General features: G+C 35.3%; 1 pseudogene; it reads left to right on the forward strand.

Moving 5' to 3' along the window:
- The first annotated feature begins 2,440 nt into the window (after nt 1–2,440).
- Nucleotides 2,441–26,980, forward strand: LOC131276773 (vomeronasal type-2 receptor 116-like; annotated as a pseudogene).
- The last annotated feature ends 704 nt before the right edge of the window (nt 26,981–27,684 follow it).

Raw genomic sequence — 27,684 nt, forward strand, 5'->3', positions numbered from 1 at the left:
TTCTATTCATTCCAAAGATTTACAAGCAACCTTTTAACAATTCTGCACATTGTTAAAACCTGCCCATTCCCTAGCTTCATTCTATTTTCTAATTATTAACTCCATGATTTTAAGCAACTTATTTAGTTCATAATAGCACCATCAAAAAATATTTATCCTGTGTTAACTTATATTGAAATTTTGTAGATTAGTTTGTATCTTTGCAATATTGTTTTCAATGTTTTTACATTCCTTGAGAGAGATTTATGATCTTATCCACAGGAGATGCAGCAATTTACAAGCTATTGCTGTCATATATTTCTTACCAAAAAGCTTCTGTAAGTTGTTTATGTAATATTGAAAAACCATTGACTGTTATATATTTATTTGAGTACTGCCTTATCTGTTACATATACTTATCACCTTTACTATTGGACTTCCCATGTGAACCATCTTATCCTTAGTGAAATACTGTGGCTCATTGTTCTTTCCATCTTTTTTCTTGTTACTTTACTGCATTATTTGATAGGCTAGAAACTCCAACAAGCTATTAAGTAATTCTAGCACTTACAGTACTTATATATATTCTTGATTTTAATATGAATGCTTTTTCTTCAAGGATTCTTTGACAATATTCTTTCCATAATACAGGGTGCAAAGTTATCATTAGGAAACTTGGATAATAGTGAGAATACATTCAGACTACAAGGGAAAGAGTGTCTGACTGTGGAGATGAACCCCTGGGTTTGGGTGATTCTACCATGCCTGATCCTCAACTCCTTCCAGTTATAATTCACTCTATTTGCATTAAGCAAATTCTATGTTCTAAAGTTGAGAGGGTTTGTGTTTTTAAGCATATTCAGTAAATACTCTTCTCCTAAAATAATATGTTCAGTTAGAAGTTGTTCAATTTTGTTAAATTATTTCTTTCTTTTCCAGTATTTTGGAAGAGTTTCTTACTAGGTAATTCAATTTATTTTCATAATGCCTATCATGCTATTCCATATTTATGTTTACAAGACATTTGGGGAAAAATTGAAAATATGAAAGTCAACTTATGGAATTAGACATAAAGATTCCCAAGGCAAATAATAACCAAAATAAATCAGAGGTAGATATATTTATATGAGACAAAATATAAGGATAAGGATAAAATGCATCATTAAGATTCAATTGGTAAATTCATAACCATAAAAACACTCAACCCATCACAAATATATAGTAATTGCTATCTATGAATAAAGATATGAAAGCATACGATGAATAAAGCAATAAAGAGAAACAAGTAGATATAGAATCAGTTATCACAGTGAAAAATTTCAATATTTATATTTCAAACAAATGATAACATATATCTAAGAAATATAAATAATATTTGAAAAAAGAATAACGAGTTTGATTTATTGAGCACATTTGGATACCTGTGTCCTATTATTGAAAAATATCAATTCTTGTCAATACACAGAATATTTATTTACACTTAGTAATATGTTAGTCAAGCCTGAAAAAAAAGAGTTTTGAGATACATAGAAGATGTTTTTATTTTTCTTGGAATTTCAAATATAAGTAATAAAAATGAAAGGTATTTCCCTTGGCCTGGACAATGATTTTTAATAAGTAAATGGAAATTTGTTGTAATTTGCAGGAAAGTTGAAAAGAATGAGGTTTATTTGGAGGAAGTACCTCTGAATATCTTGATTTATTTTTAATAGCAAGATTTATAATTTTTTAAATTAGCAAATGGAGGCTTTTTAGGCTTTATGATGCTGTTCCTCTTAGATTCCTAAAGTGTTCCCTGTCCTATTAGGTATATGTAATATTCACCACCCCATTCATCATTTTTCTTCTTCCAAATATTCCTGATTACCTGATTCCTCCTTCACTGAAGCTCTGAAGTTCTTCACAGTTCGTTGATTTTTGATGATGGAAAATCCAGAACTTGATGGGGTAGATGTTTATGCTAATTGACTGTCAGTCTTCTATGAGTCACTCTGTCTGTCCCATCCACTTCTGCTTGTGTTGTGGATCTGAACTGTTTTGCAGATTCACACTTTAGTTGGAATAAATTCATCTTCAAATTCATGCTAATATTGCTGGCATTCTAGAAATCATTTAATGACATGTTAATATGAAGAAATTATTTTGCTTCCAGAATGAAGAACAAATCCTACCATGAAAGTGGTCTGCTTTTCCACTCATTACACTTTCCATTGCAACTACTTTCATCTTTCAACATATAGGTTGAATTCAGTCAGGGCTTTAAAGAAACGTTCAGCTTTTTAGCCTTAGCTAAAATACTGTGGATTAAGAAGACAGAGTCTAGAATGACTTCACTGAGTTTTCCTCCTTAATTTGGTCATTGAATTGGATTGGTAGATAATCATGATTTGTGTTTTTTGTCTAAATATCCCTGTGCCCACCATAAAGGTTTCTGACAAAGAACTACCAGTATGTTCTGGCCATGCTTTTTGCCATTGAAGAGATCAACAGAAATCCACATCTATTACTCAACATTTCCCTGGGATTTGATATCTATAATGCCCTGCACAGTGAACAAAGGACTTTGGAAAGTCCCATCATTTGGCAATCTGGACTGGGCAAGTACAACCCTAATTACAACTGTAGGAAAGAAAGCAAGTCTGTAGCAGCACTTACAGGAACAACATGGGCACTTTCCATTCAGGTTGGGATACTGCTGGAACTCTACAAAATTCCACAGGTAAGCTGGATGGAGAGTGGTTGATTATATCAAGTATCCCTTGGTGTGATTTTCAAGAAACTTAAAAAAAAAAGTTCTAATATGGAATTGTGTTTATGCATCTCTGAAATGGTGTGGCCATTATAGAGAGTTTTGGTGGGATGTGAACATGTCCTTTATATGGACCAGATACAGGCAAAAAGGGAAGAGACAGAGGAGTTCCCAGACCACAAAGACTGATGGATTATTTTCTGAAACACTCCCAGTGGTCAGGAGATGATCAAAAAATAGAAAGAGCAAGTCTTCTCTTCTTTGTTTATAAGACTGATTAATATTTATTGGGGTTGAGAGGGTACTTTACCAACTCTCTTCCTCATATGGATTTATTTTCTCCTTATCCTTTAGCTTATCTATGGCTTTTATGATCCTAATCTGAGTGATGATGGCCAGTTTCCATCAATCTACCAGATGGCTCCCAAGGATACCTCTCTGGCTCTTGGAATGGTTTCACTGATGTTACATTTCAGCTGGACCTGGGTGGGGCTGGTCATCTCAGAAGACAAGAGAGGTGTTCAGTTTCTATGGGACTTGAGAGAAGAGATGGTCTTGAATGGAATCTGTGCAGCCTTTGTGGAAATGATGCCCATCACTGAGAGATCATACTTCTCATTGCACTGGCAGTATCATTTACGTATCAAAGAATCATCAGTGAAAGTGGTTGTCATTTATGGTGACTCTGACTCACTAATGGGTTTGAGTTTTTGTAGGTGGAATTATTTATTGATAGGGAAAGTCTGGATCACGACATCACAATGGGATTTTACCACAAGTGAAAGAGACTTTTTCCTTGACTCATACCATGGGGCTCTCATTTTTTCATACCGCCATGTTGAGATACCTGGATTCAAATCTTTTATCCAGACTGTTAACCCTATAAAATACCCAGAAGACTTTTACCTCACTAAATTGTGGTTCATCTCTTTTGATTGCTTGGTTTCCGAATCTGACAGTAACACTCTCGAGTATTGTCCTCCCAATACCTCCCTGGAGTTGATGCCTTGGTGGCCGTTTGACAAAGACATGAATGAAGGAAGTTATAATGTATATAATGCAGTGTATGCTCTAGCTCAGAGCCTTCATGAAATGCTTCTTCAACAAGTCGAAATGCAATTAGTAGGAAATGGAGATGGACATATTGTTGAAACTTGGCAGGTAATGTCTCTTTCATTTGATAGCATGTGTGTTTCAGAATATATCATAATTGTCACTTTCTTAGAGTTCCATATGGGCCCAAGGTGATAGTTTAGGGATCTTTCTCCGAAAGCCCAGAATTCATTGTATTTCTTTTAGTGTCTAGGAGGTAAATCTAGTCCTAGGTAGAAATGGTCAACAAAAAGAAAATGCCATTTTCAGGGAGGAATTGAGTTTAGAATCAAAATCAAAATTTTTCTTACTATGGACTTCAACATCCTTCACGACTAATGTTTTACATAGGAAATATCTAGAGTTCCTCCATGAGACTCTTAAATGACAATGGGACTTAATTCCTTTTGCCCCTCTTAGACAGGATTGGGTACTGTACTTACATTATCACATTTAATTCTACAACCAGTATAGATATTGATAACTTTGCTTTGCAATATGATGCTCTGAGAAAATTCAAAGAGCAAATGAGTATGGTTATATATAATCTACCTTTAGATTTTCTGCAAACCACATCAATATATTGCTTTATCATCTTGTCTTTGAAGTTTTCTTTAAATACTTGTGTGTTATTTTACTGACTTTATGGCATCTTAGACCTCTGTATATTTTATTTTATTGAAATATATAATTCATTCATGAACATACAAAAATATAAGTTTATGGTAAATGCTGTAAACTTACAAAACAACTATGCATATCATCATACAGTGGTCCCCTACATCACACAACCACCAACATCTTGCATTGTTTTGAAACATTTGTTACAAACTATGCAAGGGTATCATCAAAATATTCCTAATAACTATAGTCCATAACTTACATTTAGTTTTTTTTCCCAATCTACATTATTTTTTTATATTTTTTTATTATAGTTTTTGTGAAGTTACAAAACAATCATACAAAAGTTTAGAATTCCCATACAACATACCTTCACCAACACATCACTCAGTGGTGGAATATTTCATATGGATTATGAGATCATATCATCAAACTATTACCACCAATCATTGTCCATAGTGTACATTTGAAAAACTTTTTCTTACCCAACCAATATCACCACAGTATATTTTTGGAACTGAATTGAGAATATTATAGTGATGCTGACAACCTCAGTCAAGGGGTCACTTTAATTGTATTTTTTCCCATGCTTCTCCACATCCCCACCACACTGAAATAGTGACACACATCTTGTATAGCTCACAAAAGGACACTCTGGCATCTGAACCATCTACCATAATTGTTATCCAACTCTGGATTCACTATGTTTTTCAGCCCCTAGACTATTTTCTAGCTTTCTTTCATTTGACTTTTATATCCCTAGACTACCCTTTCCAGCTACAATCCCATTTATAATTCAGCTGTGGGTGGGGAGCTGTTCATCTCTTCACAGAACACCTGAGTTCTGGGAGATGTAGCCCTGCCGTTGGTAACCATGACAACAACTCCAGTCCTGAAAAAACAATTTAGCAAAGCAAACTCTATAAAATTCAAATATTCAGGGAGAATGCAAACCAAATGTGTTAAAACTTACTTAGAGTGTATGAAGTCCATGCTAAAAGCTTACCTAGAATGTGGAGGATATGTGTTTATTGAACACTATAACAAAGGACCATTTAGCTCTTCCTCTGTATAAAAAGAACTCGAAAATCTTGTTCTGTGCTCAGATTTTGAACAGAAAGCTCCTGAGTCTGGTAAGCCATAAATAAGTTCTTTTTTCCTTCCAAAAAATTTTACTGAGTCTTGGCCTTTTCATAAACAAATAATTGAAACAATCTCAACATCTACAGCATCTATGGGCTTTCCTGGGATTTGTAAATGAAGGCCAAAGAAGGTGCATTTTGCAACCCTTTCTGGATCCCCAAGGAAGCCAGGAAGAGTCAGGTGAACCCCCAAACTGGGCACCTTGGACTACATTTAGTCCAGAAAAGATGGGGGCTCCACTGAAATCTTTCTGATGAAAACAGGGGGGTGGACAATGAAAGGTCTGAAGAGAAATTCTGGGAACAAAATGACTCCATATGTGGAAAAACATGACTCCCCCTTGAAGCATAGTGTCAGGAAAATCCTAGCAAATTGCTAGGAAGGGGAGACCAATCACTTCCTAGGAGGCCCAATTACCTCCAGAAATTCAAGGGGAAGCCATCTCCTCCATGTCTGAAAGAAAAGGGAAAAAGGTTAAGAAGCCTGGTGTTTGGGTTTGGTGAACTGTGTTGTGAGCATCTGGTTCTGGTTTTGTCTGCATTGAGGTAGTGAACTTTTAGTTATAATAGGAAAGGATGTTTATAGGTTAGAGTTGTAACATTCTAAAAATTCGTCTGGGTTTTGAGAAGCTTGGTCACAGGAAAACGGATTGGCTTTCATAGTAAAGCTTGATCTGGGTATAAGGTTAAACAGTGAAAAGGTTTAGCCAGAATGTTTTGTTTTGGTGTTGAATAACAAATAGGCTTCATTTAGAAACAGCCATGGTAAACAGAAAGTCCTATTTTCAGTATTGAAAGTTCTCTCTTTCGAAGGTATGTAATGGTTGCAGGGACAGCTGTGTCTGGAAAATATAGAACTTGTGTGTCAGATTGCTCCATTTTGTGCTTCTCTCTGTGTCTGCTTGATGCTGGTATTACATTGGGTAATTATGTAAAGTGGTGAACTTGGTTAAATTGGAACCCTTCCTTACCATTGGCAAAGGAGTGAAATGATTATAGTTTATAAGGCAAAAACACAGAATCTAAATGTGTGTCCATGCTCTGCTGCCTTGCTTCTCTTTGTCTGCCCCATTTGACTGGGACTGATTGTCGCAGTCCATTCTGCCCATCCAAGATTATTGAAACTGACCCCAGTCCAGGTGGCTGGTCAAGCCAGGGGCTTGAATCATAGCCCTGTGAGGGCAGAGATGTCTCCTAGGAAATCACTGAGCCTAAAGGGTTCTTTTCAAACCGTTTTAGCAGCCTGGAACTCACTACCATTGCTTCAGCCCCTCTTGCCTTTAGGAGGATGCATAACAAAAGCAGAGAGCTGGAAAGTGGAGAGTGGCTTGACCCTTTTCAGTGAGTCCACACCTTCTATTTTTAAACCACATTCCTATCTAATCATTGCTCTACCTGGAAGGGTGGAAGTCAAGGAGACACAGAATCAGAATCAGGAAAAATGCAATAAAATTCCCTCTCTAAAGTGTCAAAGGCCAAAATAAATTTGCATAATAGTCTTCTGTCCATGTTCTGCTTTTCTGAATCTCAGTCTTGTAAATCTATGTAGAAATGGTTTGAAATGTATTAAAGCTGTAAATTGGTAAAATACCTTGGTCTAAAGGAAGGATGCTATTGCTTGAGAACAATAAACCTCTAATCACTTGATAGCCCTTTTAATTGTCTGTCTGGGACCAGTCAGCAGTAAGCATCATGAAAACGGCAGGAAAACAACAACAACAGGTAAATCTGAAAACCCAGACACCTCATGAAAAAAATAAACCTTGACTTTCCCAGTTTAAACTCAATTGAGCTAAAATATGAAATAGTAATCAAAATAAGACCTCATGTGCCGTCAGTAAGGGTCAGGGAGTTCCTTAAAATACTAAGATATGGAAAGCTTCTCTTTCAATCTGTGCTTGATTCTGTAGTAAATGTTAATACCTGTGTTTGGATTTTGTCAGTTTGCTTGTGCCTAAAAAATCATGGTAAAAGATTATTTAAAAATGAATCTTTAAATGTCAATAGTGTCTTGCTGATGAATTAAATGCATAACCCAGAGATGAAATTTGTTCAGGTACTAGAAAAAAAAAACAGGAAAACTTCACAGGATTGTTAGTAAAAATGATCTTGCAACTTAATTAATAAAGATATCCAATTTATCTTAAAGTAAAACCAAATAAAAACTGCAATTAAGAATTAAAATTATTGTGCAATGGACACAACCAATCCAGTGTCCACATAGAAAAGGTGGCATTGGATTGGGAAAAGTGGACATGGTGGCTGATGGGTATGGGGAAAGGCGGGAGGAGATGACAAGTGGAGGCGTCTTTGGGACATGGAGCTGCCCTGGATGGTGCTTCAGGGGCAGTCACCGGACAGTGTAAATCCTCACAGGGCCCACTGGATGGAATGGGGGAGAGTATGGGCCATGATGTGGACCATTGACCATGAGGTGCAGTGGTGCCCAGGGATGTGCTTACCAAGTGCAATGGATGTGTCATGATGATGGGAATGAGTGTTGCTGGGGGAGAAAGGTGGGGTGGGGGTGGTGGGGTTGAATGGGACCTCATATATATATATATATATATTTTTAATGTAATATTATTACAAAGTCAATAAAAAAATAAATAAATAAAATTATTGTGTAAGTACTATATATATATATATAATAAATAAAGCTATTACAATGGAGTAAACATGGTCAGGATTTTGTCTATTGTAATGGTAATACTGAATTAATTTTCTTCTATTTTGGCTACTTCAAATTTATCTAATGCTTACTGTAATAGTGGTGGTTATTACTCAAGCTTTTCGTATAGATTTTTTATAACTAATTTCACCCCTGTTCTCCAATTATTGTGATGATAACTATAAATTGCATTTGCATTTGCCCTTACTTACAGTTCCCACAGGTCTGGACCACCCCTAAACAAACCAACATAACAATTAAACTTTAAAAATTTTAGTGAAATTTTTAAGAAGGGGGCTTTAGGCCTATCACTTTTGTGCCAGTCTAAATAGTCTTCATCTTCTCATTTCCTCTTTACCCATGTAAAGAAGAAGCTGTCTTTTTCCTTGAACTTTAAAATAATATAAATTAATTCTGATTGGACATTTCCACCAGAAATCAGAAATAAATATTGCCAGGTTTTCCAAGAGTAGGCAAAACTCTTCTCAGTTTACAAGGCCTTACTAAACAACCCCCATTGTTCAGGCGGTCACACAAAAAAAAATTGAGTAAAAGCTACCTGGTTTCTTTCCAGGATAAACTGAACCCCAAATGCTTGTAAGGTTCCCTCCAAACAGAAATGTAACTAGGAAAGTAAGTGAGGGAAGTATATTTTAAATTAACCAGTAAAGAAAAAGTTTTCAAATACGTAAATGGTGTTTCTGTATAAAACTATTCATGTCTACCAATTTGTTAAAGTTAAATATGCAGTTATATGAGTAATATATATTTCTAAAATATAAATTAAACTAAATTATATGAAAGGTTATGTAAAAGATATATAAATACAGAACCCTTAAAAAACTATGAAATCCTAATAAAATTATAATTGAAACAGGTTAAATAATTGCCTTATATTCCACAACCTAAAAGTTAGTATGCTTATGAATTATTCAGTTTTTAAATTATCAAAAACAAAAATTTTAAGCTCTTGTAAAAAAGGAACACAGCATTTTTTAAAAATCAAAAACAGTTTTTAACTTGTTTAGCTTAAGTATTATCTCTTGGATTTATAAGTACCAAGTAAATAAGTTAACATTGTATGTGTTAAATCTTTAAAATAATGGGAACTGTAAGCTCATGTTTAATGAAATTAAATTAAGTGTAAAACTATTCTCTCTTAAATGCAGGGGGTATATTTCATTAGTTGCTATTTGTTATCTGGAATACATTTACCAGTCTATAATTGTGGTCATTTATAAAATGTTTGTAAAAAAACATCTTCCAAACTGAAACATTTAAATGGTTCTAGTTCTAGAAGCCATTGGTAACTAAAACCTGAATTGGTATTGGTGGTAAAGAATAAATTTGTGATAATGAAACCTGTCTAAAAGTCATTGCAAAGTGCATATTTAAGTAGATGGTAATGAAAAGTTACCTTGATTCTATTGGGAATCTTCTGTTTTCATTTTAACAATGAAAAATAGTTTATTTATCCTCTATTACTAAAGTAGAATGCCTGCTAATATCTTCATGGCAAAAGTGTAAAAAAAGAGTGTGGAATATAATGTGGAACACTGTCCATGTGATGCAGCAGTGCTCCAGAATGTATTCACCATATGCAATGGATGTGTTGCAATGGTGGAAGAAGTTGTTGATGTGAGAGGGGTGGGGTCAGAGAGGTGGGGGGTATATGGGGACCTCATATTTTTTTATGTAACATTTAAAAGAAAATAAAGAAGAAAAAATAAATAGAGGCTAAAAATAAATAAAGTCATTTGATATATGATGTGTTGTATTAAAAACGTTTAAAAATATATAAAAATGAGAGATAAACTTTAACATTGTCAAATTCTCTTGTGCATTCAAACCATGCCTTGAATACATTACAGGTTTCCTCTCCACATGAGTTATTGGCTAGGGTGATCACTGAGCCCTCAAATAAAAATTATCTCCTACATCACTCCACTGGTTGTGCTCCTGAAGTCAACAGAAACTATGTTGCAGGTTCAAACTCCTGTATCAGCCAATGATGGCTCAGTACAGTCAAACATACAATGGATATTGCCCCCAGTCTGGCACTGTACTATAGTGCCAGAGAGCACTATGCACCAGGCCAGTGAAATACTGGAAACTACCTTCTTAGCTTCTCTCTATGATCAACGATGCTGTGACTTGCTCTCTGTGTGAATAACATTCCAAGTGGAGCCATAATCACGATAGTACCGTAAGTAAGACTTAAATACAAATTGGCATATGGCCTGGTCCCATGGAGAGATAACATGTAAAGAATTACAAACCTGAAACTTAATACTGTTAATTGCAACTCAGATCCCTTATGCATTAAGTAATACATTAATTAATATTAAGTGTTGTACCTTTATCCTGTTAAGTGCTGTAATTTTATCCTGTTCTAAATATATACCTAATAATTATGTTATCTTTTCTATTCTAAACCAGGTACAAAATTACATTAGAAATGTTAAATTCCTGGTAAACTTCATTTTCTAAATAGTTAATGAACATGTCTATAAAATAAAATAGCCATCTTAGCTAAAACCAATGGGGCCACCAGTGGCTTACAGGAACCGGTTAATTAATATCAGGCTCAGCCACCCTACTACTTTATGAAACTCTACTGTGCAACAAAACTGGCTTTGTTTCCTAGCAGTGGGTCACCTATTAAACAATCAAAATTACCAGAAATTATTCAATTAAACCCAAAATGAAAAAAAAAAACTTTATTCTGTAGTTCTGATCACTCCCAAAGGTAAAAGAATTTCCAACTTAGTGCAATAACCCTGAATGAAACCAACTGCCCAAGAAGGTGCCAGTTCACCAGGAACACCTGATGAAGCACATAAGGGCCAATCATTAAAGAGCCTTAAATGCATCTTCGAAAAAAAACTAAGTACCAAATATTGTTATCTATTAAAATTTCACTCTGAAAATAAATAACATTTTAAAAGGTGCCATCTATTCAGGAACCTAACCTTGTCTACCTATGTAATCCAATGTCCTCTATAAAAAAAAAAAGTGCTCCAAAAATTTAATTAAGTTTGTTTCTTTCAGAATGAACATCCTATTAACCATATGAAAATTTCATTGACATTCATATAGAATGCCAGATCCATCTTCCTCCAGTCAAAATAAAATAACAATTTTTTACACCTTGTTAAGTAAGTGCTACATACAATCAATGGCCAGCAAAAGGTAGTTTCAGAAAAGAGATCCTCTCCCTTTAGCACATCTTTAAAATTAAAGGTGTAAACTTTTTAAAGATAAAATAAAATTAATACATGGATCTGGAGCCTGGCAAGAAATCCATGTAGATATCAATAACCCTGAGGATGATTGCTGGGCAGCCCCACCCCCATGATTCTACTGTCCAGGATGAGAACTTCTTCTGAAAACAAAATAAGCCCTGGATGTTAAACAGGAAATTTGACTTTGGTCCTTCACTGGAGAAACAATAAGTGGAATAATTAATCGAAGCTACAATCAGCCTCCCACCTCATAACTCCAACAATAATTACACCAAAGTTTAGGAAATTAAGCAGGCATAAAGGGGGGAATTATGTGAGTTATGGATGGGGGGCTGTTCATTGCTTCATAAACTGAGCTGTGTGAGCTGCAGCCCTGCCTATGGTAACCATGACAACAACTCCAGTCCTGGAAAAAATTTAGCAATGCAAACTCTATAAACTTCAAATATTCATGGAGAATGCACGCCAAATGTGTTAAAAGCTTATCTAGAATGTATGAAGTCCATGCTAAAAGTTTACCTGGAATATATGAAGTCCATGCTAAAAGTATACCTATAATGTGGGGGATATGTCTTTATCCTACCCTCTGGCTTATTGGAATACCCCTGCCATCTAACAGGGAGGTGAAGAAGGTCAACCAAAACACCAGGGAGCCAAGAGTGCCTACAACTGCAAGCAAGAGAATGGCATCCATCAACCATGCGGAATCATTTCTTCTTACTGTAGCATTGTATTCCATCAAATGCATATATCACAATTTGTTTATTCATTGGTTGACGGACATGGGTTATTTTCATCTTTTGGTAATTGTGAATAATGCCACTATGAATATTGGTTTGCAGATGTTTGTCTCAAAATATTCAGTTCTTTTGGCTATATTCCTAGTAAAGGAGATGCTAAATCATACAGCAGTTCTATATTTAACTTCCTAAGGTACTGCCAAACTGTCTTTGACAGAGACTGCACCATTTTACAATCCCACCAAAGGCGAAAGAGTGCTTCTGTTCTCCCTATCCTCACTGCACTTACTGTATTTGTGAAATAATGACTCTCAATGGGGTTGAGACATTATCTCATTGTCATTTTGATTTGAATTTCCCTAATAATTAGTGATATGGAACTTATTTTTAATATACTTTGTGTCCATTTGAATTTCCAATTTACTATTTGGAGAAATTTCTATTTAAATCATTAGCCCATTTTGCTTTATTTATTTATTTACTTATTGTCTGTTTATTTATTAATGTTGCATGCAAAAATTATAAGAGGACCTATATACCTCCCAGACCCCTCACCCCATGCCTCCCATATCAACAACCTCTTTCATCATCATGGGATATTCATTGCATTTGGTGAATACATTTCTTAGCACTGTTGCATGACATGGATAATGGTTACATTATAGTTTACACTTTCCCCAAGTCCAGCCAATGGGCCATGGCAGGAAATACAATGTCCAGCAACTATCCCTGCAGTACCACCCAGGACAACTCCAAGTCCTGAAAATGCCCCCACATCGTATCTCTTCTTTCCTCTCCCTACACTCAGCAGCGATCGTGGCCACTTAATCCACATCAATGCTATATTTTCTTCCTTTAATAATCACAATAGTTCCATAGTAGAATATCAGTAAGTCCACTCTAATCCATACTCTATTCCTCCATCCCGTAGACCCTAGGATGGTTATGTCCACTCCACCTCTATATTGAGTATGGGCTTAGATTCCACATGAATGATGGTTGCAATTCTCCTGCTTGCAGTTGTAGGCACTCTTGTATCCCTGGTGTGATGGTTGTCCTTCTTCACCTCCCTGTTAGCTGGCTGGGGTAAGTCCAATAAAACAGAGGGTAGGAGTTATAGCTCAGGGCCTGGCTATCACATGCACAGTCCAGAGTTTCAGGTCCCCTGAGTATACACCAAACCACAGTGCTAAACAGAATTCTGGTAAAAGTAACAGGAGAGTCTTTTGAACAAAGATCACATCTGAGTTCAACTCCATCACTCTCAGGCACACAAACTTCAAAGTAGGGCCAACTGGCATGGCACTGAACTCCATCTGCCATGACCATATAACCTGTGGGTCTCTGTAACCCTTAGAAAAACCAATACCTGGGCTTGTACCTACTTTGGTTGTCTCTAAGACACTGCTGAGGCATGTGAAATGGCGATGACTCTGATGACTTCCTGGGTCTTTTTCAGAGACTCATAGCCATATACACTCATTTGGCCTGATTTCCAACTTTTATTCGAGGTCAAAAAGCATTTCAAACACCTGATATTACATGTAGGCTGTGATATTCTGCTGGTCAGAATTGACAATTTTATTCAAGGTATTTTTCTTGTTACATCTTCAGCTGGTACTTGGTAGTAATCCCTCAGTGCCAGATAGGCTCATCCCCTGGATTCATGTCCCATGCTGGGGGGAATGTAATGCAGTTACATGCTGAATTTGGCTTAGTCAGTGGCCAAATTAGAGCAGCATGCTGGCTCTCAGGAGGTAACTTTAGGCACCCTGCAGCTCAAGGCCTAGTTTGTATTTCAGGTTCACAGATCCATAAACATAGTCATTAGTGTCAACGGCTCATTCTTGGACCATCCTTCTTTATTGGTCTTAGCCATTGCACTTGCGGGATTGTTGCTGTTCCATTGGAGAATGTGATAGAGCTCCCCTGGCTAGGAACACAGCACTCCCCCTGTTGTCATTTTTAACTGAAACCACTATGAAAATATCCAAACATTTTTATATACCCTGTATATATGCATTTTATGTACCCCTATCATTAACACCCCACACCAGTATTCCTCCCCTCCCATAGTTGAATCCCTCTGTGGTCTAAAATTTATTTGAAAATGTAGCCTAATGTATGACCAGGTTCCATTAATAGTAAAACGGAATATAATGATGGGTTTAAAAGTTAGATATAGAATACATCCTAATTTAGAAAAATTAAAGTAAAAATAATTGGGGGTATAAAAAATGAAAGAATGGAAAAGCTTTGTTTTTGCCTTTTATTACTGCAGTAATTTTTGCCCTGTGTATGTCCAGTGGCAAGGCAATTTCTTTCATTTCTTCCTCAGTCTCTACATCCTTCCTTTATCCTTTTTTTTTCTAATTATGAAATTTGTATTCACAAAAGTTTTAGATCACAGTAATTCATATATACAATATACGGTACTCTCACATATCCAACATCAAATACTTTTAATTACCCAGCAATGATCTTTTTGCATGTTCATATTATATTTGCTGCAACTAATGTGCAGATATTGAGACATTGGCTTTCAAACATGGTTACACTTGGGTTTACCTTATGGTTTACATTTTAGCCTATGGGCTTTTATACATTTTTGATATAATTTAACACGTCCTATATTCATCTTTGCATAATCTTGTGGAACACTTCCATTGCCCCAAAGTTACACTGATTCCATCTACTCAATACCCATTTTTAAATTGGATTACTCTTGCATTATTGTGGAGTTGAGTGATCTCTTTATATAGAATGGAAATTAAACCTTTATTAGATATGTAGTTTCCAAATATTTGCTCCCATTGAATAGGCTGCCTTTTTATCTTCTTCGTGATTTCCTTTGAATCACAAAAGTGTTTAGGTTTCAGAATGTCCCATTTATCCATATTTTCCTTTGATACTCATACTTTCACTGGAAGGTTTAAGAATGTACCAATTGCTGCAAGGTTTTGAAGATATTTTCCTACATTTTCTCTGAGGATCTTTATGGTTCTTGCTTTTTCTTTGATCCATTTTTTCTTAAACTTTTGTATAAGATATGAGATAGGGGTCCAGTTTATTTCTTGTGGCTATGGATATCCAGCTCTCTGAGCAACTTTTGCTGAATACATTGTTCTGCCCTAGCAGGGTGGGTTCGAGAGGTTTATCAGAAATTACTCGATCCTAGATGTCTGTTTCTGAATAGTTAGTTCAGTCCTATTGGTCTATGTGTCTTTCTTTATGCCTGTACCTTGATGTTTTTACCAGTGTGGCTAGGTAATATGATTTGAAGTCTATAAGTGAGAGTCTTCCAACTTCACTTTTTTTTTGGAAGATGCTTCTGGCCATTTGGGGATTCTTACCCTTCAAAAAAATTTGTAATTGGTTTTTCCAGTTTTTGAAGCAATGCTGGTGAAATTCTTATTGAGATCGCTTTAAATCTGCATACCAATTGGGTAAAAATGGTATCATAATGATATTTAATCTTCCAACTCATGAACATGGAAAGTTCTTCTAATTATTTAGGTTTTTTTGAATTTACTTTTAACAATGCATTATAGTTTTAAGAAATGCATGTGCTTTACGTTCTTGTTGAAATTTATTCCTAAATATGTGATTCTCTTATTTGTTTTTTTAATTTTTTTTTTTTACTTCATCCTTCAGGTTGGGCCATTAAAATTGTGTAGACTCACTACTTGTTTATGCATATTGATTGTGGATCCTCACAATCTAATGAATTTGTTTATCAGCTCTAGCAACTGTATTGTAGATTTTTTGAATTTTCTGGATATAAGTTCATATCCCCTGCAATAGTGAAATTTTGCTTCTTCTTTTCTGATTTGGAAGCTTTTTATTTACTTTTGCCTTATGATTCTACCTAGATAGTGTAGCAGTATATTTAAAAACAATGGTTACAGTAAGCACACTTTTCTTGTTCCTTATCTCACTGGGAACACTTTTAGTCTTTCACCTTTGAGTACAATGTTAGCTAAGGGTTTCTCATATATGGCCTTTATCGTGTTGACAAAGTTTCCTTCAATTCCTATCTTCTGTAATATTTTTATCTAGAAAAGATGCTGTGTTTTGTCAAATGCCTTTTCTGCATCAATCCATAAGATAATATAATTTTACTTCTTTGATTTATTAATGTGCTGTATTATGTTGATTGTTTTTCTTTTGTTGAACCATACTTTCATGTCTCATTCACATCAAATTTATCATAATGAATAATTCTTTTAATGTGTCACGGGATTCAATTATCCAGGATTTTGTTGAGGATTTTTGCTTCCATGTTCATTAAAGAAATGGATTTGTAATTTTCTTTTTTCCTAATATCTTTATCTGGCTTTGTTGTTAGGGTGATATTGTCTTCCTAGAATGAGTTTGGTATCTTTCCTTGTTGTTCAAACTTTTGGAGATGCCCGAGTAAGATTGGTATTAAATTTTCTTTGACGGCTTGGAGGAACTCACCTGTGAAACCATCTGGTCATGGAATTTTAATTTTGGTATTTTGTTTGAAGATGGCTTCAATCTCTTTATTTGTGATTGGTTTGTTGAGATTTTCTGTTTCATATAGAAACAGCATAGTTTGAACTTTCCTAGGAATTTATTTATTTCATCTACATTGTCTGTTTTTCTGGCATAGAGTTGTTCATAAGATCCCCTTATGATCTCTTTTATATCTGTGTGGTCAATAGTATTGCGCCTGTTTTCATTTTTTGAATCTTCTCTCTTCTTTCCTTTAGCAGCCTACATATGTGTTCATCAATTTTGTTTATATTCTTGAAGAACCAAATTTTGGTTTGTTAATTTTATTTTATTTTTTACTTTTCCATTTTCAATTTCATTTGTTTCTGTTCTAATCTTTGCTGTTCTTATTTCTACTTGCTTTGGCATTATTTTGCTATAATTCTTCTAGTTTCTTCAGCTGAGTGGTCAGGTTATTGACTTTAACTCTTTATTCCTTTTAAATGTAAGCTGTGAGGTCTATAAATTTCCTTCTCAGCACTGCTTTGATTGCATCCCATAAGTTCAGATATGCTGTGTTCTTATTTCCATTCATCTCAAGATATTTGTGGATTTAATCAAAATTTCTTATTTGACCCACTGATTATTTAATGATGTGATGTTTAATGTTCAATATCTGTAAATTTCCCACTTTTCTTTTTCTTGTTAATTTCCAACTTCATTCAATTATGGTCAGAAAAAGTGTTCTGTATAATTTAGATCTTGCTGAATTTATTGAAATCTGCTTTGTCATGCATCATACAGTCCATCCTGAAGAAAGTTCCATGAGCATTTGAAAATAATGTTCATCTTGCTATATTGGGGTGCAATGCTCTGTACATGTCCATAAGCTTTAAACCATTTGTCATATTATTCAAGATCTTTGTTTCTTCATTGATCTTCTGTGCAAATGTTCTATCCAATGCTGAGAGTAGTGTACTGAAGTCGTCATTATTATTGTAGAACTATATGTTTCTCCCTTCAGTTTTGCAAGTGTTTTGCTCATGTATCTTGGGACATATTACTTAGGTCTACATACATTTATGGCTGTTATTTCTTCATGGTATATTGCCCCTTTTATTAATATATAATGTCCATCCCTGTCTCTAATGAAAATTTTGCTTTTGAAGTCTATTCCATCTGATATGAGTAGAGGTATTTTAGCATTTTTCCTTTAGGGCATGCAGGGAACAACTTTTTCCATTCTTTCATGTTCAATCTTTTTGTATCCTGGTGTCTAATGTGAGATTCTTGCAGACAGCATATATATGGCTCATATTTTCTTATACATTCCATCAGATTGTGACTGTTGACTATGGACTTTAATCCATTAATATTTAATGTTATTCCAGTAATAGCAATTCTTGTTTAACCTTTTGTAAGCTTTGGGTTTTATCAATCATATTTTATTTCACCACACTTTTGACACTTTGAATTACTTTTACTGATATAATCTTCATTTTTAGACTCTCTTCCAAGACTGTCCCCTTTACTTTCTTTTCATGCTCTAACATTCTCTTTGTTATTTCCTACAATGCTAGTCTCTATTATAAACTCTCTCAGTAACTGTTTATCTATGGCTGTTCTAAACTCACTCTCATTTTTGAAAGACAGTCCTGCCAGATGTAAATTCTTGGATAGCATTTTTTCTCCTGCACTATTTCAAATATATCATGTGACTTCCTTTTTTGTCAAGGGTTCCTAATGAGAAAGCATCACTTAATTTTATTTGGTATCCCTTTCATTTTATGCATCACTTTTTTTTTTGCTCTCAGAATTAATTCCCTTAGTGTTTTTGATATTCGACATTCTGATTACTATGTGTTTTGGAGTTGGTCTATTTGGATTTATTCAGATGGGAATATGTTGTGCATCTTGGACATGGATATCTATGTACTTCAATAAGGCTGTGAAATTTTCTACTATTATTTCTTCAAACAATCTTTCTACTATTTTCTCTCTCTTCTCCTGCTGGGAAATCAATGACATGTATGTTTGCATGTTTCTTTCTGTCATTTAGTTCCATGAGACTCAGTTAAATTATTTCTGTTCTTTCCTATATCTGTTCTTTTGTATGTTTGCTTTTAGAAGCCACATCTTCAAGCTCAATGAACTTTTCTTCTGCCTCCTCAAATCTGCTGTTTTTATGCCTCTAGTGTTAATTTCATTTATTGAATCTTTCATTCACATAGTAGCTGCCGTTTTTCTATGAATACTTTCAAATTCTTCTTCGTGCTCACCCAGTGTCATATTAATATCCTTAATCCCTTTAGCCATCTCATCGAATTTTTTGAAGAGAAGCATGAAATCTAGGATCAGTTTTCTCAAATCTCAAATCCTTTGTCATCTGGAGGGTTATCTTTTTCCTTTAAATGGCCCATATCTTCCTGATTTTTGGCATGGATTTTTATTTTATTTTATTTTTTGGTGCTGTGACCCCTGGCTTACAAGGTATATTTATAATGGATGTATGTTCTCCTTTTACTTTAGGCCCTTCTTGTCTTTTCTTCTTTGCTGGTGTTGTAGTAGAATCTGAGGATAGAATTGATGCTGTAAACCTCAGAGGCTGAAGATGCTTGTGTTGCCCTGGACCTGATTTATCTTCTCCAAAATTTATTATTTGCCATGGATAGAGACAGAACGTCAGCCATGTGTAACAATCCAAGCTGTGCAGGCCAACATTGTCAGTAGTTGCCCAGATAGTGTGGGGATAGTGCTTCTGGTATGGGCTTCAATCTACACCATGTAGGTTCAAAATGTCAGGCCCAGGTAGATTGACATAGCTCCAGGATCCCTCCCTGCTGGTGGTGGGATGGACCTCTGGAGTGTCCAAAAATCATATTCATTTGGGCCAAATATGGCTTCAGTTTCCCTGAAGAACTGCACTTTAGGGGGTGAGAATAGAATCACAGACACCCAACTGTTTAGTCGCTGCCTTCTAATACCTGGAGAGGCTGAGGAAACATCAGTCCCCTCTTAACATTTTAGCATGTGGTGGTGGAGTCTTAGGCACCATATAGTTCATTTCATGCATGCCTAAAGTGTATCCAACTGCTGAAGAGACTGAGAAAACACCAGCTCCTTCCTATCCTTTGGGTCATATGAGTGTACCCACAGGTGACCAAATGTTCAGGCCATGCAGGCTGAAAATGCCTCTCATTCCCTGGAAAGGCTGTGGGAACATCAGACCCCTCCTTTCCTACTGGAATTTGGGGGCAAATCAATAGGTACTCAGCAGTTCCATCTGTGCAGGCCAAAAGTCCCTGCTATAGCCCCAAAAGGCTGAAGAAACCCAGCTCTCCTCCTATCCTATTTGGGGTCAGAGGTGAAGATGGAAGTGATATGCTTAAAAACCAGCAGGTCCAAGGATTCCAACTATTCAGTTGTACTGGTTAAAATCACCTGTGGTTACACAGAGAGGTTGGTCCAGGTCCCCCAGGTTCCTCCCTGACAAAGCTGGGAATGGAACCTAGGCTAGGGTTAGTATTCAGTTCTGGTGGAAAGAAGTCAGTCCGTACCTTCACAGTGATTTTCAGTCAGCCCTGCCGTGCATCATGCCAGGGGCAGAGTTAAAAGGGAGGCTTCTGTTCTTTTTCTGACTTGGGCAGTTTCAAACTTTAGCTGTTCTTGGGATTATACTTTATCCAGTTGAGTTTACTAATCAGGAGCTGAAATTGGTGCCCAGCTCTCTTTCCCTCCCCTTTTTTCAAAGTGGAGTTTCCAACTTCAGAATCAGAATAGTTTCCAAGGTGACTTGCACAGCTGGCACCGACCTCTATGGTGTGGAGAGCTCTACTCCCAAATTTCTGCAAATGGGTAGTCTCCTAACTTTCTTTCAAAGATGTTGCAGGATGCTCCACAGTTCTCCAGGGACACCCAAATAGGTGCTTTCGATAGTTCTGGGTGATTACTAACTGCCCTGTAGAACAAGCTGATATTTGGAGCTCCTTACTTTGCCACCATATTTTCATCTCCCCTCCATTCGCATTTACTTCTTTTATTTCATTGTATGTTAATAATAAATTTGCATTATGAAGCAGGGCTTCCGTAGCTTCATGTATGTTCCTTAATTTGGGTTTTCAATCTTTAATCTTTGGACTAACTCCCGCACAAAATGGTATCTATTTCAGCTGCACTCATTTCTGAAAAAATATGCAATTTGAAAATCCTATTGGGGACCAAATGATTTTGGATGAGGCAAAGAAATTGGAAGCCAGGTTTGACATTCTAAACTTTTGGAATTTTCCAGAAGGTTTCAGTCTAACAGTGAAAGTAGGACAATTTGCCTCAGATATGCCACATGATCAACAATTTTCAATATCTGAGGAGATGATAGAGTGGAACACAGGATTTTCAGAGGTGAGTATGACCTAGTCATCGTATTTTATATTTCATATAAAGAAAATCTCTTTATGGAAGATTTCTTCCTACTTACTGCTCAGTAAATTGCCACATCTAGGTATTTAACATCTTACCTTTCAACTTGAAAATGTTTCTTACCCACTGCCAAATGCATGGTAAGAACACATTTATTCACACACACACACACACACACACATATAATGTATTTCACATAACACAATGAAAATGAAATCATATCAAATAAATTTAATTATGTATTTAAAATATAAATTTGTGTTTGGTTTAATACCCCTAGCACAGTGTATATGATAGGGAGTTAAAGTCACAGTTGTAAACACATTTTTAAAATTTTCTTCCCAGACTCCCCATTCAGTAAGCAGTGAGAAGTGTACTCCTGGTTTCAGCAAAACATCTCAGTTGGGAAAGCCTGCCTGCTGCTTTCTCTGTATTGCATGCCCAGAGAATGAGATTTCCAATGAGAGAGGTAGGTTCATTCCCAAAAGAAAGTCCCCACCTCTCCTTTACATCCCCCAATAATAAAAGGTATTAAAAAGTTTCTGTAGGAAACAACAGAGTCAAAACTCATCCTTCCTTTATTTAGCAAATTAATTTTATAATCAATAATATTTTCCATTGAGATGACACCCCTTCTCTGAACTTATCTTGTTTGATAAACTTTAGACACATTACAGGCAAAGTCATCTCTAGGAAACACTTTTCTTCACCCCACAACTGTAAACTAAGTTTCATCCTTGTATTATAAGTACCTGCTCCCTATCCTGTTTGAAAGGATATTTTGATTGTATAAAAAGCTTGGGGCCTAACCATCTTCCCTTTCCCCATGACTAACACTAAGATGAAGAAGATATGTTCAGAAGGTTTAGGATGGTTTTTAAAATGAGTATTTCTATGGTGTGACACATGAGGACAATGTAGCACATTCTCAATGAGTCATTTTCAGTTTCTGGTCTCCCTTCATTCACAGCTGATTGGGGAAACAAAACATAGGGACACTTTGTGTCCACCATTAAAACCTGAAATTAGTGCATGGACAGAGATTTAGGGGATGGAAAATTAATTTTTTGAGTGGTTCCATGATTTTTCATAGAGGCAGTAGCATTAGTATTATGTAAGATGAATGAAGGGGCAATAAATTCTTGGCAGAATTATTATAAATGACAAAAAAGCAAATTACCACTGTATGTATTACTCAGAGATTCAGAGAACTGGAAAACAAAGAATCAGTATGACTAGAGCACAGAAAATATTGAGGATGGAGATGGAAACATGATATAGAAATGTGACGGAAAATCAATAGGCCATATTTTCTTCATAATATAATTCTTGAAATTAACCATATTCATGATATTACATGATGAAATCACATCTTCGGTGAGAAATTTCTGATTTCCATTTCTTGATTAATATGCGGTTAAATTGTCCAAAATACTTACTATATTTCATTTTTTTGGAGATGTGTTAAGACTAATGACCCTGCTATTAGTCAGTTTGGGAAAATTATCCATGTACCCATCGATACAAGATAGGTATTAGACCTTAATATTTGTATCACAATCTTATAAGGTCATTATAAGGTAGAACATTTACAGGTGTCTTGGTTTTTAAACATAAACTCATCTATTACAAAAAAAACCCTGCAATCTAAATCCAGCAATATTTTGTAAAGATGTGTTCTCATGAAAAAGCAAGGCAATTCAGTAAATGTGGCCCCTGATAAATAGAATCAGCCATCTCAATTCTCAATGAATACTGGAAAACATTTAATAAAATTCAACACCCACCAGTGATTTTAAAACAAATAACAAAAATATCATTTATCAAATAGGAATAGAAGGGAATCATCTTAATCCCTTAAATGATACTTCCTGAATACTAACAAGTATCACATCATTTGGAAGAGTTTCATGCCTGGGAGATGAATAATGAGACAAAAATCCACAATATTAACACATCCAACAATACACTGGGTTCCTTTCCAATGTAATATTGGCAGGAAAAGGATTGGAAGGTATAATTATGAGAAAGGATAAAATAGAGTTGAATTAATTTGTGAAGGATTTAATTGCGTATGTCTAAAATTGGGAATAATTTCTAAAATGAGGTTAGAGTTCTGAATACAAGGGTAATATAAATCCTTCTTACATGTGCAAGTTGTAGGGCTTTCTAAAATGAAATTTTCAGAGATGATAATTACAATATCTTGAAATTATTAAATGCTAAAAATAATATTAAGCAAAGTTTGGAAAGATTTCTGCATATAAAGATATAGAAAATCATTTTGAAAATTTTAAAGAAGACTAACTAAGTGGAGGGAAAAACCATATTTTAAGGGAAAGGACTCAGTAATTAAAAGGTTACATTATTCACCAGATTGATTGATTCAATGCAATTGCTATCAAAATCACAACTTTTTGAGGCAATTGAAACTTTTAAAATCATTCATATGAAATTAAACAGGAGAAAAATTTAGCTAAGACAAACTTTAAGACAAAGATTGAAATGGGAGTACTTATTCTACCTGTTGCCTTTTTTAATAAAATCACAATAATTTTGTTTAAGCATAAGGATAGAAAAGGAAGAAAAAATAACAAAATGGCATACCTAGAAAGAAAGTGGTCGCATAAAGATTCATCAGTATCAAGCACTTTAGAATTCTAAATGTAAAAATAAATAATCTTAAAGAAACCTAAAGAAGAATATTTTCATCTTCAAATTTGAAAAAATTCTTAAATAAAACAAATATAACATTAACTTATAGGAAACATTTAATAAATGTTAACTATACTAAAACCTGCTATTTTCTGTTCATCAATGAAAGATCAAGCCACAAGTGGATTAAATTATTTAAAATAGAGCTAGTCAACAATGAATTACATCAAGAATATACAGGGAGCTCCTACAGAAAAAATATAAGCAGAAAATCCACTAGAAAAAAAGTTCAATGTGTGAACAAGCCCTTCTTACCAAAACATCTCCATGCAAAGCACATATGTGATAGTGCTAGATTAATTAGTCAAAAGGAAATTGCAGTTAAAAAGCATAACGAAATAGCTCAAAACATCCCCATAATAGCTAAAATTAAACATTATTACTATGTTAAGTGTTGAAAGGAATATGGAACAACTGGTTGGTAAATTGGTGTAAAAATTTAGAAAACTCTATGGATTACTTGCAATGGTGAATATTTATTATATGACCCAAAATTATATCATCATATTGTACCAAAAACATTCATGGCAGTAGTTTTAATTATAACCAATACTCATAAACAATCTAAATATCCATCAAAATGAATAAATAAAAGATGATGTATTAATAGAATTCTATTCAGCCTTATAAGAGAATGGATTATAACACATTACACCCACAAAGACTATGTTTTAAAAACGTAAAATAACAAGTATTGGAAAGATGCAGGGAAATTGGAACTCTAGTACACTGGTGGTGGGAATTTAAATAGTTCAGCTACTGTCAAAATCAGTATGTCAGTTTCTTAAAGAGTAGAATTACCACATAATCAGGTAATTCCATTTCTATGTATACATGCATACAAAGGGAAAACTGGCACTCAAACAGATAATTGTGCACAATGATTATAGCAGCATTTTTCACAATAGCCAACACGTGGAAGTGACCCAATGTCTATCAATAAATGAACGGATAAACAAGCAGTGTTACATACAAACAGTGGGATATGATCTGGCTACCAAAGAACAAGGAATTTCTGAGATGTGCTGCTAAATGAAAGACCCTTGCAAACATTACACTCTTTGAAATAAGGAAGGAAAATGTAATTTATAAGAGATGTTAAAAAGGAGCAAATCCCCAGGAGAAGAAAACAGTGAAGAGGTTACTAGGGAAGGGGGAATGTGTATGGAGTGCACATAGTGAGTCTGTATAAAGAAAAAGAAATATATTTAAAAAGTGAGTGAAATAAAAATTATGAAACAATATCATCACAATCTTACTATTAACTATATTCATATATTATATTTAGTGTATTTATCATCAATCCACTCTATTTTTAGTTTTAAATATATTTTTATTACAAAGTTGGCACTTAAAAAATAATCAAGCACATGTGTAGAATTCCAGTACAACACCCTTTCAGCAACACACCAAAACATAGGGCAATATTTGTTATTGATTTTGAGATAATACCATCAGAATATTACCACCAGCCATCATTCATACTGTATATGGCATATTTTTTCCAAACTTCCCCATTTTGTCTCACAACAATGCAGAGTCTTGGTGGGTTGATGAATGGGGCCACTGCATGATGTTATGCATGTTTATTTTGTAAGTTCACAACTTTTATTTATACTTAGTCCTTGCTAACGTTCATGTATTAGTGAAATTGATTAAAATTTTTAAAAAGTGAATGAACTATATAAATATATCCTGTGAAATGAATGAATCTTACAAATAATTTTGGTAAAAGGACCCAAGCTGAAGTAAGCTGAGTGTTTAGAAGTCAAGAACATAAATTATTTGGAGATTTGAGAGAGAGTAAATGATTTTGAGGCATTAGATAAGAGTCCTCTAGAAGGCTGGGTATGTACTAGTCCTTGGACTGTGTGGTGTTACCCATATGTTCCACTTCCTCATAATTCATTAATGTGTACACTTATAATTTGTTCCCTTTTATGAATACATGTTACACAACAAGAAATATATTTTCAAAAAGAAAAGAATGGAAGCTCAGCAGTAAAATTGCAACTGTTATCAAACTGGAGGACTGAATTTCTAAAAGAAAGCCAGAGATCTAAAAGAAAGATGAGAGGAAGGAAAACAAGCAGATTAAAACACAGGGTTATTTAGAATCATCACAGACTGAACAGATATGGCTGAAATTGCCCAATGTTATTCTTTTGGGTTCAGTGAATAAGTGAGAATTACTGAACATGGGCTGATGACACTTTGCATTTCTGGTCAAATATAGAACACTGTGCGAAGTGTCCAGATCATCGGTATGCAAACAGTGAGAGGAGTCGATGCCTCCAAAAAGCTGTAAACTTCCTGGCTTACAAAGAGCCTTTGGGGATGACTCTGGTTGGCACAGACTTTGTTTCTCCTTCCTGACTACTGTTATTTTGGGGGTCTTTGTGAAGCACCAGGACACTCCCATTGTCAAGGCCAATAACAGGACTCTGAGCTACATCCTCCTCATCTCCCTCAACCTATGCTTCCTCTGCTCCTTACTCTTCATCGGTCGTCCCAACACAGCCACCTGCATCCTCCGACAAATCACATTTGCAATTGTGTTTACCGTGACTGTGTCCACTGTCTTGGCCAAAACAATCACTGTGGTTCTGGCATTCAAGGTCACTGTACCAGGGAGAAGAATGAGGCAGTTGTTGGTGTCAGGGGCACCTAATTTTGTAATTCCCATTTGCTCCCTGATCCAAATGACACTCTGTGGCATCTGGCTTGGAACCTCTCCCCCATTCATTGATGAAGATGCACACTCTGAGCCTCGTTATATAATCATTGAGTGCAATAAGGGCTCACCCACAGCCTTCTACTCTGTCCAGGGATACCTGGTCTGCTTAGCCCTGGGGAGCTTCACTGTAGCTTTCTTGGCCAGAAACCTGCCTGACACCTTTAATGAAGCCAAGTTCTTGACCTTCAGCATGTTGGTGTTCTGCAGTGTTTGGGTCACTTTCCTCCCTGTCTACCACAGCACCAAGGGCAAGGTCATGGCAGCTGCTGAGATCTTCTCCATCTTGGCTTCCAGTGCTGGATTACTAGGCTGCATCTTTGCCCCAAAATGCTATATTATTTTGCTAAAACCAGAAAGGAACACTCAGCATAGATTATGGATTAAAACACATACTGGGGGAAGTAAGATGTCTTAAGTTATAATTGGATATTTTCCTGCACTAAATAGAAAGCTTTAAGAGAATAACATCATGCTTGCATTTACCTTCACCTATTATGAAGTAAATCTCATCTTTCTCCTCTCTAAAAATATCAGGAGAATGACAACCATAGCCATCCAATTTTTCTACATTAAATTTCATTTTTTATCCTTTTTTTTGTTAGATATAATCTAACATTGCAGACTGATATTCTAGTTATTTTTGTGTGTTCTGAATATTTTTACATAGTCTTCCACTTTGGTTTTCAGTTCTTCATTTCTCTATTTCTTTTTTTCATAATTATCTTGGAGAGTGTGATGATTTTTTCCCTTTTCTCTGACTATCATTATCTTTGTTGTCGCTGTTTGATTTTTAATACATATTTATTTATTTTTAAAAGATACAGAAATCACACACATTGTCACAATAAAAAATATGAGGTTCCCATATGTCCCACTCCTCACACCCCCAATTTTCCTACATCAACAATTTCTTCCATTATTGTGGTACATTCATTGCAATTGATGATCACATTTCAGAGCACTGCTACACATCATGGATTACAGTTTGCACTGTAGTTTACACTCTCTTCTAGTCCCTTCAGTGGGTTTATGGTAGAATGTATATTGTCCTGCATCTGTTCTTGCAGCACCATTCAGGACACACTCCATGGCCCCAAAATGCCCCATATCACACCTTTT

Source organism: Dasypus novemcinctus, chromosome 30 (genome assembly GCF_030445035.2).
Source record: "Dasypus novemcinctus isolate mDasNov1 chromosome 30, mDasNov1.1.hap2, whole genome shotgun sequence".
NCBI lineage: Eukaryota > Metazoa > Chordata > Mammalia > Cingulata > Dasypodidae > Dasypus > Dasypus novemcinctus.